Source organism: Mytilus trossulus, chromosome 3 (genome assembly GCF_036588685.1).
Source record: "Mytilus trossulus isolate FHL-02 chromosome 3, PNRI_Mtr1.1.1.hap1, whole genome shotgun sequence".
Classification (NCBI taxonomy): domain Eukaryota; kingdom Metazoa; phylum Mollusca; class Bivalvia; order Mytilida; family Mytilidae; genus Mytilus; species Mytilus trossulus.
Window position 1 is genome coordinate 14,017,080 of NC_086375.1, and position 14,139 is coordinate 14,031,218.

The following is a 14,139-nucleotide window of genomic DNA, read 5'->3' on the forward strand; positions in this document are numbered from 1 at the left end:
AGGTTCAACCCACCATTTTTATCTTAAAATGCCCTGTACCAAGTCAGGGAAATGGTTATTGTTATATTATAGTTCGTTTCTGTTGTGTCGTAGTTCTCTTATATTTGATGCGTTTCCCTCAGTTTTAGTTTGTAACTTGGATTTGTTTTTTCTCTATCGATTTATGAATTTCGAACAGCAGTATACTACTGTTGCCTTCATTCATGGACCTCTCTTTTTTAAATGAAGTTCGGTTTGATTACGTATGAAGATTTTTTTGTACAAATTATCTTTAAAAAAGATAATAAATGCAATTTAAATGATAAATATTCAGCAAAAGGACCTTATATGGTCCAACAATAACTGCAAATTTTAAAGGTTTCATACATATTTTTAAATAATAACTTAAAACTTGACTAAGGTCCAAGGTATCAGGAAAACAAAACAAATTTGGCATTGAACAAGTAACCATGGCAACAATATATGACTTGAGTTGCATATTTTCTATAATTTTGTAATTCTCCTCGTTTTTTATCAAACTTTCAGTATTTTTTAGATTAAAAAAATTGTGTGCACCAATGAAACAACTTTATATTTGGTGAGATTATGTCAATAGTTATAATAAAGCTTCTGACAAATTATTTTGTTGTTTCTTGGCAGCCTACGAGATTTCCACAACGAAAATAAAGATGGAAAACTGCATTCATTCTGTATTTTTTTATCATTTTTGTGAAAACAGTACATAATATGACGTAATTTTGACGTCATCAGATAAAAATCTTTATGTTTTTCATTTATATTTCTTGACCTCATGCATTTCTAAACAGTATGTGCCAATTTGAAATAGTTATCAAACAATTATTTTCTTGTGCCAAAACTAGGTCTTAATGCCCCTACATCAAATTTTCAATATTGGATCAAAAATTTATCGGATTGAAGAAAGAAAGATATGAACATAAATACCGACTTTGAGGAAAATTTAAAAAAAGTGTTAAAACTTGATAATTTAAATATGTAAACAGTTTGTCATATTCCTGACTAGAATTTTCAAAGAAACAAGATTAATCAATTCTGTTGAGGTTGTAAGCAATGAAAAATATGAGTAACATCAATGTGAACTGTTATAATCGTAGCCGCATTTGACTGGGTTTTAACATTCTTATGTAAAAAATGATGGATAAAACCGGATTTAATAGCTAGGACAAGATTAAAATCATACTTTATAGTATAAGATACCAGCCAAGTAGTTGAATTAAATGCAGGTCATCCCATTGTTGTCTCGCTATAGTTACCAAATCCACTTTATCATTATTTAAATACATTTTCAAGTTGTGACCATTTGAAGCTAGTTACATCAGTTTGTTTTAACCTTTTAGTACTTTCAAGTTGTAACTAGTTGTTGTAAACCTTCTTTAGTTTTTCAAGTTGTGACCAATTGAAACTAGTTATTTCAGTTTTTTTAACCTTCATAAGTTTCAGAACGTCTTTGGAAAAAAATATTGTATCGTTAAACGATAACCTTTTTTAGGACTCACAAAAATATATGTCAAAGTCAAAATCACGATTTAAATCGTTATCATGAAATACAAATTTGTTTTCTCAGTTCAAAAAAGTCATCACAAATTTGTGGAACTAGTGACAATATTTTCTTAATAACTAATCAAATTCGTTGTCATATTTTTTTGTTATAGGTGATAACGGACTAATTTCGTTCACACGAATTTACTTATTTTGTTATCACAGTTGTTTTTTTTAAATTTTATAATTCATGATTACTGAAAAACTTCATTTAGAAATAATTAATGATACATTCTTAACTCACGAGAATTAATTTCATTTTTAATAGCATTGGCTTCTTGTACAGTGTTCGGTCTCCACAGGTAGGCACCATCTGTCGAGGCACAACGATCCTTAAATTTATAATGATAACATTCATATCATATTTACATTTCGTTCATTTTCACAGATTTCGTGGGTATAGGTAAACCACAAAATTAAATCTTCAACAAATGACAAATTTACTATATACTTGTAAATAGATATAAAATAAGGTATGAGTGTCAATGAGACAACACTCCATCGAAGTCACAATTTATAAAAGTAAACCATTATAGGTCAAAGTACGGTCTCTAAGACGGAGCATTGGCTCACACCTAACAGCAATTTATAAAGAGCCCCAAGCAATTTCTAGTGTAAAACCATTCAAGAAAACAAGAAAACCAACGGTCAAATATGTATATATAAAAGAAAAACGAGAAACAATTAAGAATTGAATCAACAAACGACAACTGCTGAACATCTGGTTCCTGACTTAGGACAGGTATAAACAATTGCAGTGGTTTTAAACGTTTTAATGGTACCACACCGTTACCTTTATCTGAACCAATATTTGAATATCACATCATAGAAAGACACACTATGAAATATCTATAGCTTTACTCAATAAAAAGACGTTGTAACACAAATAAACATACACAGAACGAAAAAAAAATCATCTATGCTACAATGAAAAATACAAAATAATAATAATAAGGGATGATTAATAACCAAAAGTTTAATGTTAAACAATTTCAGAAAAAACGTCAATCCTGAAAAAAAGTCAGCCATTTGCAATAATTTTATACAAAGGTAAATGAAAATAAATTTGTTGTTAGATATACTTCTTTTGTCTGCATTACCTTCCGTTTAGGAACACCCAAGATTTAATAAAACTATTCTGAAAATTGGTACACGTGGGGTGAATATCAACAATAAAACTATAAAATTGGTGCTCGATAAAACGTCGTGTTCTTTATGTATAAGTGACAAAGGTGTGATATGTATACAGTATAAAAGGAGAAGGAAAATAATATCGAGGTTCAAAGTACGAAGAAGCAAAATTATAGTTAATCCAAAAGCTTATCAAAGCTGGTATATAGATCAGATATGGTATGCTCTAGTTTTCTCTAATTCACGAAAACCGAATTTTGACTCCGGGTTTTTATAATATTATGACAAGTTTCCACTGTGATAGGATATTCTGGTATTCAGGCAAAAATGGTAATCATAAGAAGCTAAATCAAATATATAATCGGTGCAATGTTGAAAGTGAGGGTTTGACTGTTTTTTTGCGGATATAGAAACAGTAAATTTTCGCTTAAATTTGTAGTTGAAATTTTGAATTTACTTATTTTTTTAGCTCTTGCTTGACCAGTTTACATGATAGTCTACCACAGAGAAGATAACCTGTCGAAACTATTAATTTCCGGAGTCAAAAGTCGGTAATATACAAAAAGGTCTAGATGGAGTCAGAATTACGCCAAAGACCATTCAGTTAGTTTGTTGTACTATTATATTCTATGATTAATATGTCATTGTTGCTTCAGATAAAATTCGGTCCAAATGATTTCAGCTTCGTTCAACACCACTTAAAACGTCACATGGTATTTAAATATGAAAAAAAGAAACATTCTTTAACAAAATTAACCTGACTTTCAACAACGTACTGTATAAATCAAAAACATATACAACGCCAATAACTATGAACACTTGTGGAGATTTGTCTCATCGGCAATCATACCACATCTTTTTTTTTTATATTTTATACTGTAGAAAAACTTTTTGAAAGTCGTCATTCTTCGTATATTAAACCAGGTAATCGTTTGTTACACTTATCATGTAATGATAACATAGATAATTACTTAAGTCAGGGATTAAGAATTCTGAAATGTTACTTGATCAATATATTACGGATGTTTGCTTGTCATGTTTTGGATTTTTTGTCATATTTTCGAAATCCCCTAGTTTTATCCATTCGAATGCATTAAACCAATTTGCCCATGGACCCCCATTTTTCTTTTGAGAAATCTTTTACATGTATAACTATAGGCTAAATCTTCTTTATTTTTTAATAGTTTTTGACCGATTTTGGCCTCAAATTTCAGTTTCATCTGACGAAAGATGTTGACCACTTTTTAAACACATAAGTGTCTATTTCATATGATTCAATTAATTTATGTGAAAGATTTTAACTTATTTCGTCATTAAAAACGATCCGATTCAAGCGCAAATATGAAAAATCTACCAAATATGCGAAAATATGTCATTTTTCAAATGGTTTTTGTCAAAAACGAAAGTGGCCGCATCCGTGTTCATCCTTCTACTTTAAATATGTAACGTATTATCATCAAATACAACTTCCATTTCAATATTTTGGATGAACACGAATGCGGCCACTTTCGTTTTACACGGAAACCGTCTAAAATTTAAGTAAAATGCTGGAATTGTTAAGATTTCAGTAATTTAGCATGACTTAATGGTGCTAGTACCCAATATATGTGCATTGTATTGTTAAAAACAGCCCATATTTATGTAGCAGAACCATTCTACTATCCAATAAAAAACTAAAAGTTTACATTTTAACAATTTTGTAAAACTGCCATATTTTGGGGCCAAAAAGGGGTCTTACTGGACCTACTCCTGTAAGTGGTCAATAATTAAGCTATGAAAATTCAAGAGAGAACATTTTCCCGCCAAATTTCCAATGGCTTATATCTCGAAGACAAGCACATTTACCCCTATATGTTTTTTTGCTTTCTTGATTCCTCAATTAATCCCCTATCAATATATTCTAGAGCTATGGAAATTTATTTATTTTGAAACTAAGCAGTAAACATCCTTAAACATAAACCTTAATTGTAATCTTATATTAATACTATAGTATGCATACAGCTTTTAAAGTAATGTATTGTATATGGTTTGTATTTCTTGTTTGTTTTCGAAGAAATATACACAGTCTTGCAAATGGGGATTAACTAACCTACTCACCTGAGCTGTATTCCAGCTAGCTTCTTCAGGAAAACTAAAGTAATAACAATTAGCACTGCTTGTTTGGTTTGATAATAGTTTGAACCCCTTTGGACAAGTTTCCGGAACACATGGCGGTTTTGAAACTAAAAAAAAAATACAATTTTATCTACAATCGAAATTAAATCATAGAAAGATAAAGTGATGGCGAAATTTACAATAACGTTATAAAAAAAGCACCATGTTCGTTGTTTTACAGTCATTAAATAAATAAATAAAGGCAACAGTAGTATACTGCTGTTCAAAACTAGTAAATCTATGGACTAAAGTCAAAATTATCTTACATGTCAGTTTAAGATAGAAAAACAACACCAAAACAAAGAAGAAAAAAACGAAAAGAAAAACAATAAGAAAAACAATATAAACAAAACCGAATAGATAGAAGAACTAAATAAAAACGAAAAGACAAGAAAGAAGAAGAAGGCAGGGATTTACTTACATTGCAGGTAAATTTCAAATTCATTTGTTAGAGGGACGTATGTTAATGTGTTAAGTGCACAATTATATGTGTCTGAAAATTCAGAAATTAGTGCGTGCATTTATCATTGTGATTGTGTCATCTAAGACTAAAATGTGATTTGCATTTTTGCCATATTGAGAAAAATTCTGTTTAATTCATATAAAATTCAAAATGCAAGTTTAAATTACTATGATTATAGCACTGTCGCATTACTCGCAATAATTTCAGAGTCATCATAATTCTTTGGTTGTTAAAATTATTTGTAAAAGAACAGTTTACATTAATTTTGATGTTCTGTTTAATGTTGTATATTGATGTCGGGGCACATAGCGAACTAAAGCGAAGAATTACAGTTGTTTCCATGTGACTTGCGTACATGTTATAAGCTAATTAAGCTGGTCAATAAACCTACTGTGGATTCATTTATTTTCGTGAGTACTAATTTTCGTGGATCAAGGAAAACTGACTGGTTCGTGGATATTTAATACCGTGGTTTTTCTCAAGTCTGCATACAAGCCTTTTTAAGATCTGTCATTCTTGATTTTTTGATTTCGTGGTATCTAACAAATAATATTGATTCCGCAATATGTTAAATTATTACAGCTGACGTGCTTCCCAAGTGTGTGCTATGCAGACGTAAAGTCAAAACATAATAAAAAGAGACAAACATCTAATAATTGACCGTTTCAGAATCTAAAGCATCATGGGTAATTTCATTGTTCATACCCCAAAATGAAAATGACATCACGTCATTGCTTAAATTTCCATTGTTTATGGCATTTTTAACCAATCAGGACGTTTTTGTGTTCACTTTTGAAAATATTACCCAGGATGCATTATATTCTGAAACGGCGAATTGTAACAAAAAGAAATATTCAAGGACAATATGGTAGCTATGACAACTTTCATTAATTGCTTTGTCTTCTACTGAAAATAGAAAATGTGTTGTCTTTGTCGATGTTGAGCACAAAATATTTCAGCAAAGGGAATGAAAAACTGTTCCATGCTTCTTTTCTTTCCGAAAATAACTATCTATTTCTATGAAATTCCTCTGCATCCATTCGATTTGATATACAGTGACAAAAACTATTGCCTGCTTTATTTGTCTACTTACATTTGCAACATGGTCTGTCGTTGCAGCATAATCCGTTATACATCCACCCAGACCCGAAAGTCTCATTGCATCGAACACCTTTTCTTCCACAGGTGCCATTGGAGGCGTGGCATATTCCAGAAAGAACTGAATAGTACAGTACTTTGATACAGTATAGCATGATTTACTTTGATATATACATTAACATATACACAATAGGAATATAGAAATAAAGTCATAGTTTATTTCTCAAATTGATTTGCTTAACAATGTTGAATATAGAACACAAAGAAGAAGTTTGTTAATTTAAAAAAAGAGTTTATATATATTGTTGTTGCGTTATGATTTCTTTTTTGTGTCTGTTTAATTAACGCATCATTGTAAATATAACGGAGTTTGATGAGACTGCCATCAAAGTGAGAGGGTTAGCGCTATAAAACCAGGTTTAATCCACCATTTTCTACATTTGAAAATGCCTGTACCAAGTCAGGAATATGACAGTTCTTGTCCATTCGTTTTTGATGTGTTTTGTTATTTGATTTTGCCATGTGATTATGGACTTCCCAAATTGATTTTCCTCTGAGTTCAGTAATTTTACTATTTACTGAATTTGCTCGAGATGCTCGTAACTCTGCTTAGAAGTTTTAAAATTAGTTCTTCTTGAGGATGTTTGCTTGTGATGTTTTGGAATTTTTGTCATATTTTCGAAATCCTGGTAAAATATTATTTAATTTTTAATAGTTTTTGAGAACTTTAACTGGTCAATGATAAAGCTATGAGAACATTTTCCCGTCAAATTTCAAATGGCGAATATCTCGAAAACAAGCACTTTGCCCCCTATATTTTTTTTGATTTTTGATTTCCTCAATTTATCCCCTATCAATTATATAATAGTTTTATGGAAAATTATTTATTTTGAAACTGAGCAGCGAACTTCCTTAAAAGCAGAGTTGTTTTTATTATTATTATGTCAAACTAGAAAAGTAGTGTTGAACAGTTTTGTACAGCTCTGTAGCTCGACAAAAGTACTGATATCATCGTTGAAAACTGAAGTTGTTTTTCCCCCAATTACTATAAAAACAAATGGTAGATAATTGTGTTAACATGATTGAATATATATTCAATAACAAGGTCCTAACAATGGTCATTTTTATAAATTTTCTGTTTACAAAACTTTGAATTTTTCGAAAATCTAAAGATTTTCTTACGCCCAGGAGTAGATTACCTTAGCCGTATTTGACACAACTTTTTGGAATTTTGGGTTCTCAATGCTCTTCAACTTTGTATTTGTTTGGTTTTTTAATTGTTTTGATCTGAGCGTCACTGATGAGTCTTATGTAGACGAAACGCGCGTCTGGCGTATTAAATTATAATCCTGGTACCTTTGATAACTATTCTAACTCTGTCTGTCTAATTTGGCTCTCGAATGCAGAACATTTGATCAGAGTGAAAGGATCATATCTGTTATATTATGAGAGAGTCTAGCAGCTTAATCTTTTATCTTCACTACAGCGTTTTAAACATAAATGATACTTACTGCCGCCATTTGAAACATCAAATGTACAAAAGATGAAAACAATCAAACAACAACACTTCATCATAATTCTGAAATGTAAACTCCTCTTTATTAATTTAGATTCCAGGTTATTTAGAAATAAACTCATTATCGATACAGGATTGGAATTTTATATTTGCGCCAGACGCGATTTTAGTCTACAAATATGGAATTATTTAAAAAGAATCGTGAACTTGAAGAAAGCGCAGTGAGACTATATGCCCTAAATATTATATTTTGATCGTAAATTTCAAGTTCCAAAAAACATGTAACAGTTTTTAAACCAAAGTCCATAATTACCAATAGATAGGGGTTGGATGATGTATGAAAGCACTTTCAGGTTGTAAGCATTGAAGTGGTTTATAGTTTTGCTTTCAAAATATTTTAATAACGAGCATAACTTATCAAGACCACATGTACAGTAGTTCCCTTTTCATGTGTTAAAATCGAAGTAGGTAATCGGACTGTCAAAAATTAAAAAAAAATGTGGAATTATTTGTGTAAGGGATTCGTATTGATTGTTTTGGTTTTCAATTTCGTTCTTTCTAATTTTCTATTTTGAATGTCATTGTTGTTTATAAGGGTTATAGTCATATTTATCAGAAACGTGTTTAAAATTTAACATTTTATATTCAGTCAAGAAAACATCCGAATATTTACAAATGTTGTATGACTTATTGTTATATAAGACTTAGTTACTTGTTTCTTATAATGTAATATCAAGAAAAAGTATATGTTGTGGAATATCAACATACAATACTTCAGAGAAGTTGTTCTTTAGCGGAAATTGAACAGAACCCGAGCTATGTTTGACAATGGACTAACTAATTCAGAATATATATGTGTTACTAGGCTGTAAACAACAATGCCATATGTCGTAGGTTAACATAGTTGATTTCAAATTTAAGTAAACTAAAATATGACTTATTACTTTAAAAAAAAATTTCATTGCTAGCAAAGTTTATATGTTTAGTCTGTTCGGTGTCTGTATGTCATGTCAACCCCTTTTTAATTTTGAAATTACTAGTTGAGGGTCGTTCTGAAATCCTTACCGCCTATTAATAGAGTTTTTTTGTTTGAATTGAATAACAAATAGTCTATTGTATCTTAAATAATTAACATTTATTATAGATTTTATATATGTATGTGCCTGTCAAAAGTCAGGAGCCTGTAATTCAGTGGTGGTCGTTTGTTTATGTGTTACATATTTTTTATTCGTTCATTTTGTTTTTTTTATATAAATAAGGCCGTTAGTTTTCTCGTCTGAATTGTTTTACATTGTCATTTCGGGGCCTTTTATAGCTGACTATGCGGTATAGGCTTTGCTCATTGTTGAAGGCCGAACGGTGACCCATAGTTGCTATTCTCTGTGTCATTGTGGTCTCTTGTGGACAGTGGTCCAATTGGAAATCATTTTTCAGGGAGATAACTCTTTTAATCAGTGATGCGTTTGTAAAGGTCAAGGTTTATCGATAAATTTTAAGCATTTACCTGAAACAGATTGGATCTATGTAACATAGAAGCTTAAAATATTTTTATGAAAATGGTTGACACAAACGTAACTAAGGTCTAATTCCTTGAGTTAAGTTAGATTTTTTTCTTTCAATTATATTATATTTTAATGCATTTCGCTCGGTTTTGGTTTGTTACCCCGATTTTGTTTTTTGTCCATGGATTTATGAGTTTTGAACAGCGGTATACTACTGTTGCCTTTATTTACCATTTGGAACACTAAAGCTCTCAGCAAACAAGATAAGCCAAAATGTATCTGTTATAACCTTTTTAATTGTATTGAATAAATTTAAACAACCAGAATATCGTTTGTACGAAAATAAATAAAAACTTACCAATATGTATAATAGCAGAGCCGTAGATAGAAGGATGATTTCTGAAATACAGTGGCTACTTAAATAGCAAGTTGAATAAAAGAACTTGGTGAATGTTCTGCGTGGTTTATAATATCGATTAGTGACATGTGTTGTTTTTCTGTCTTGATATTGACTGAATAAGCAAATATTGTTAAACGTGTTACTTTCTTTAACTGTTAATAAATCTTTTCAATTTTTTATGGATACTGTAATTTAATCAGCAAATAGTAAAATCACAAAAATTATGAGGCTCTAATGAACTGACAAATCCAAAAGCTCAAACAAATCAAACAACTGGATAACAACTGTCATATTCGTGACTTGGTTGAGGCATTTTGTATTTAAGGAAATAATGGATTAAGCCTGGTTTTATAGCTAGCTAAACCTTTTGAATGTATGACAGTCACATCCAATTTAATCACTTTGACGACGATGTCTGACCAAAACAAACACACAAAACAGACAACAATGAAAAAAAGGGATACAAAAGTATACATTGTGCTATAATGATTACCACCACAAAACAAACAAATATGTAACAAAATAAACACAAAAAGATATAAAGACAATACACATTGGCCAGTTTCGCGTTTCCTCTCAAAAGGACACTTCCAGGGCGCTCAAATCCAAGGAGATGAGATGCAAAATTGAATGAACCAAAGCTGCATACAATTGATAACTAGGAAAGGGTTGGGATCCTGCTAACATGTTTAACCCCACCACATTCTCTTTGTACATGCCTGTCCCTAGTTAGGAGCCTGTATTTCAGTGGTTGTCGTTAATATAATTAAGTTACATAATTGTTTTTCGTTCTTTTTTTACATAGATTAGGCTGTTAGTTTTCTGGTTTGAATTATTTTACATTGTCATTTCAGGACCTTTTATACCTGAGTATGCGGTATTGGCTTTGCTCATTGTTGAAAGTCGTACGGTGACCTAAAGTTTTCTATTTATGTGTCATTTAGTCTCTCGTGGATAATTGTCTCATTGGCAATCATAATATATCTTCCTTTTTATTATGAATTTAAAAAACATCTTCGTCTAGAACAGACCCAATGCAGAAAGATTTTATATTTTTAATGCGCTATTACCTCGATAGCTACTTCAGATATAAAAGCACATTAAAAGTACTTTGATAATACAAGCTAATTATGCATAAATTAATAGTGATTATGCAACGTATGTACTTCTTGCTTATGTATGTGTAACAGCTTTCATACTTCGTTATCAGTATATATTACTATTAATTATGATATAGTCAGCGGAATTGCACATCGATCTTTTAAAGTATACTAGAAATATAGATAATATTAGTAATAACCCGTGATTGTGCATTGTTATTGCCGAGTGATTGTGTTAAATTTAATGATTTTTTTGGATGAAGTCTAATGAATTGTTCTGAAAGAATTAAGTGTATTCTCCAAGGTGTTTTAATGATTATACAATGTGCAATTTGAAATGTCTTGTCAATCCCTAAATATCAAATCTCTAAATCAGGAACTTGCTCTGAACTATTACCATTTTTATTTGATCAGATTTTTCCATACTGTGCATGACAAAATGGTTGATCTAAAAACCCTGCAACCAACACTACAGACAAAATGTGATAGTGCACAAATAGTTTTAATGTATGAGAAGTCTGTTGTATAAGATAGAATGGTTAGTGAGGAGTTGCAGATGTCACAAATCACCAACGCCGTAGAAACCCAAGTGAAAAAAAATAAAATCGTGGTGCACAACAACAAACACTACAAAGTGAACAGTGTACATTAAATTTATTGAAGAAGTTTCACTTCAATTAATAATCCTGCTAAAATGTTTAACCACGCCACATTATGTTTATATGTGCCTGTCCCTAGTCAGGAGCCTGCAATTCAGTGGTTGTCGTTTGTTGGTGTGTTACATATTTGGTTTTCGTTCGTTTTTTGTACGTTAATTAGTAGGCCATTAGTTTTCTTGTTTGAATTGTTTTACATGTGTCATTTCTGCTGGGTAAAAATACAGTATTGTCAGAATGTTTTCCAGTGAAAATTTTAGCCTCTATTATTCTGGTGCCTAAGTTAAGCACACATAGTCGTGTTCCATTAAATAATCCCTCTGTAGGATTTAAATTGCGCAAAAGTATTATTTTTTCTTTAAGTTCAATTTGTGTGGAGGTGTTCCAGACGTTGTTAACGAATTCAGAAATTCAGTTGGATAATGACCTTGCTGGTCTTCATCTGCAACTGTATCAGCACTGAGATAAATTGTGGTGTTTGTTGGTTTAGCAGGAAATTGATGCACGACTTAGGTGTTAATTTTGTCCACATTTTCATTTTTAGTAGTTAATATTGCTGTTCCCAAATAACTAATATCAGAATTCAGTCTTTTCAAATTTATCTATATTTAAGATTTCAATTTGTGTTTTATAAAGGTGGATCATAATCTATCATAGTTTTAAAATGTCCGCTTTCTTAACATTTTCCTCTCTCAGGCCGTGACTGATGACCTTTGTTTTTGAGACACCTGACCCAAACAGGAAGTTGTTCAAATAATTGTTTTTTCCCCAGATTGGACTAAATAGAGATAATTAAAGTTGTATACAGTTATAATCCCTGTAATTTGTTTTATACAATATTTCTATTGACATGTTCAGTTGCAATAAAAACTAAGCCAAAAAAAAAAAGTTTATGAAAGAATATAAACAACGTGCTCTTGAAGGTTATACAACAAATAATTTAACAACTGTTTAGGAATAGTGCATGGTAAATACAAAAACAAATATTATGGCTCTTTTAATTCACTTATCTGTAGTGTTGTCAACGGTTAATCGGTTAACCGGTAAACCGTTTGAACTACCGGATACCGAATACCAAAAACGGTTACCGGTTAACCGGACGTTTTTTCAATTTTCATAGATTTGATATAAATTTGTATTGAAATCATTAAATAGTTATGTTTGCTTTAAAAATTGTCGTCGTGGTAATTAATTTGAAGAATCAACTGTGCAGTATGTTGATTGCTATTGTTAATTCAAAAATATAAAATTAATTAGAACTTGTCTCTCAGCTCGCGGCAAGATCTTAAGGAGTAACTTTAAATGAGTAATACGATTGAATTTTACGATAATTACTTCTTTTCATTTTTAATTCAATACTGTGTAGACCAATGTGCAATCACGTCGTGTAAGTTTTTGTCATACTTTAAACGAAATGCAAACTCAAAAGCTGTAAAAAGCAAACCAACGTGAATGTAATCAATGCATACTTGATAGTACGAGAATCAGGATTAATAAATTCAAATTTAAACGCTCCACATTATTTGAGGAGACAACAAGAGAAAATGAAAGAATAATCGGTTTCAACCATATTCAATTCTATGATATCAAGTAGTTTTTTCTATTCAATCTGAAGTTAGTATAACCACCACAGCTGATACCGTGTGTTTGATTATTAAAAGTCAAACTTCGACAGGAATCTTACAGACAAGCCTTATAATACTAAAGGACAAACTTAAATGCATCTTATAAACATTGACACTAATACTGCATCTTCTTATACCTATGTGTAGGGTACTATTGATAGTTTAAGGTCTTCAAACATCACTTAACTACCGGTTAACCGGTTAATCGGTCGAACGATTATCCGACTAACCGGTTAGTCAAAAGTGTACGATTTGACAACACTACTTATCTGTCATGTATTCCACGTGCTCTGTTTTTTAAGATCCAGTAAACCTCGGCAACAATCTTGAAAGTTAATATTTAAAAATAATAACCTACACTGATAGCTTCACTTTTCAGTTCAACTGAGTTCGACTTTAAAAAGTTTTTCCAGAACGTATATGTTACTTTGTGATGCGTCCGGAAGCTACATGTAACACATACTATTACTATCGGTGTCGGACTTGACCCGGCACTTCTTAATTGTTGGCAATATTAATTACGTGGAAGACAAATGGGCCTGGAGTGGTGTAATTTTTAATCAACACCATTGTGCTATATCAGTTATATTTAAAGTTGAATTCATTGATTTATAGTTTTTACGTCATGACGGCTGACAAATTGGAACTCATTATTTTAGTATTATGTCTCGGTTATTGTATAGAAAGGTATATACTATGAAAATTAGTGCGCGGGGCTTAGCCCCAAGCTCTTATTTTCATAGTATATACCTTTCTATACAATATCCAATTTAGCACATATTTACAACTTGAGTAATCCTGTAATTAGTCTATTGACATGTTTTGGCTGACTTGGATGTAGCTCATTTACGTAGTTGTGTATATCTACTCCAGGGTTTCCGCTGGCGGTCGCCATTTTCGCAATTTGCGAAAAAATAATAATTGTGGCGATTAAAAT